The following is a 2,754-nucleotide window of genomic DNA, read 5'->3' on the forward strand; positions in this document are numbered from 1 at the left end:
GGTTTGGGGCGCCACATGTATCTATATATTTGTATATATATATATATATATACTCATTTGTAATGTATTTTACCATTACATTAAAATTATCACACATTTTACATAGGATGTTTTATCCTTCTCAAAATTTATTTATCAAGGGCCCATGATATTATCATCTGCTTTTTAAAAAGGTACCAAACATGAAATAAGGGAGATTATTTATCAATCCCACCATTATCCTATGTACCAAACAATACCTAAAATTATAATTTTTCCTTGGTTATATTCATACGTAGTATATCAGCATTCTTTCCGATAAAAAAAAATAGACTAAAAGTATTGTAAAAATGAAAGTTATTATATTGAAAGTATAGTTTGACTAATAATTAGATGATTAAATACACAATTAGACTAACTTATACACCAATTTTGTAATTTTCCCATTTAAACCACCCATTCTTGATAAAAATGCGAATAATTATATATTTTGATTTCTTCGCAGCAAAATATTTTTTTGGATTTAAAATTATCTAAATAACTCATCAATGTTTGACAAATATTTTGCAGACACAATACTTGAGAGTCAACTACCTAATACGTATAAAATAAAGTGATGGTGCCAGATCAAAAATTATTTTGTTGCAAAATATTTGGGTGGGATAATATCCCATTTGGTTCTCCTTTTTTCCTGATTTAGTCTTTTATATTTTAGTTTTTTCCGACATAGTATTTCTATTTTTAGTGTTAAACCACTTTTAGTCCAAATTCCGATTTAACCCCTTCTTTGTATTTTAATTTATTTATCCCATCATGATTCAATAAAAATACATTAAATTTTGCATACATTTTGACCAAAATATCATCGGGTCGTATATCTCGGATTTTACAAACTACTTTTTATAGCATAACTATACAGTCTCAACCGTTGGTTCATGTCACAAATTCTTTCAACAATACATAGCATATCTTTGTTTTGTTTTATACCTCAAAATGTAGAGCAATAAATTTAATTTGAAATAAACATAAGATGAGATAAGCAAAAACATGATGATTTTATTCAGACATACTAAATATTATTACGTTAGTAACCTCACGTAGATAATGAGATAACTTGTTGAAAACACAATACAAATAAATTTAAATATTACAGTTTTTATCTAAAAGAAAATTGAAGAATATGATCGATGTTCTCAACTTATTTCTGTCTTGATATTAATAGAAGTCTATTTTGGATTTGAAATTCGGACTTCACACATGTGGATAAATTTTTGCATTATTGTTTGACAGTTGTTGTCGACAATATCTTGTAGTGGATGTTCTTGTCATCCACTAGTTAGTAGTCTTATCTTTATGTGGTGGTGAGTCTCATATCACATGTTTCTTTATTTATATAGAGGAATCTCTTGCTTTTGAGTTCCCTGAAGAAAATGTTTTTTTTTTCTTGTAGTCTCTCACCACTTGGTCTTGGACTTGTCTCTGCAAGATGCTTTCGGTCTATTCTTGGTCAAAAACATTTCTAGAATTCTAGATCTTTCTAGTTTGGGCATTATGGGCACATCTTTTCTGACAATCTTTCAATATGAGCCATACTATAGAATTTTCAGTGAATCTCTTTGCTCCCGAATAGCTTGTTGCTCCACATAAAAATTCTTTTCTTTTCAAATATTTTATATGTAAACCTGTATTTTTCCTTGTCATTGTATTATATAAAAGATCCATTAACTGAATTATGGTAGAATTTTAATGGAAACTATATTGTTCCATCTCTATGATACATACCCATATTTTTCATGCTCTTTTGGTAGAGACATTCATATCTGGTCTTTTGAGCTTGATGAAATGGAAAATCTCGTGTGAGCTTTGGTTATGGTGATACACTAAAGAAGTATAGCTCTTGAATATCTCATCAGGAAAAATAGTAATTATTCGTCCATGTTCATGTATCCATTTTTATAGTGCGGATATCTCCACTAAGTGTTATAGTATAGACCGAGGCAACAACCTCAAATACATATTATAACTTGACCTCCTTAGGATGAGCATTGTGTTTCATCTATATCCTTGGATATTATTATTGTGTCAACTCAAACTATAGTTGAGTTTATTTTTGCTCTAGGTTAATATTTTAGCTCATTTATGATGATATCACTACAAGAAAAATAATTTTTCGCAGCACATCATCAACAGCGTGCATTAAACGCACGCTGCGAATACTACTTTTCGCGGCGTGCACCCATATGTGCGCCGTTAATAGTGTTGCACTTGATACTATTAACGGCGTGCATTAAAAAAACGCTGCGGATATTACTATGGACGGCGTGCATTAAAAGCACGCAGCGGATAGTAACTTGATACTATTAATGGCGTGCATTAAAAGCGCGCTGCGGATATTATTATTGACGGCGTCCATTAAAGCACGCTACGGATAGTAATATCCGCAGCATGCATTTATGTGTGCTGTTAATAAATTATATAAACGACAGCGCACCATAAAAGCACGCCGTTAATAGTATTATTAACGACGTGCAAGTTTATGTGTGCTGCAAAAAGTAAATCATTTTTTTTAAAAAAAAATCGTATTCAAAAATTAACGGCGTACATTAATCGTACGCCGTCAATAGTATTATTCACGGCATGCATATTATAAGCACGCCGCGGAAAATGAGTTCGAATCTTAAATATGCGACGGTCTGCAAGAAACTGTCGCCGATTTAAGTCCAGATTTAGCGACGGTTTAAATATAACCGTCGCCGATTTGAGTTGGAGCTCTTT

Source organism: Primulina eburnea, unplaced genomic scaffold, assembly GCF_022965805.1.
Source record: "Primulina eburnea isolate SZY01 unplaced genomic scaffold, ASM2296580v1 ctg462_ERROPOS116474, whole genome shotgun sequence".
NCBI lineage: Eukaryota > Viridiplantae > Streptophyta > Magnoliopsida > Lamiales > Gesneriaceae > Primulina > Primulina eburnea.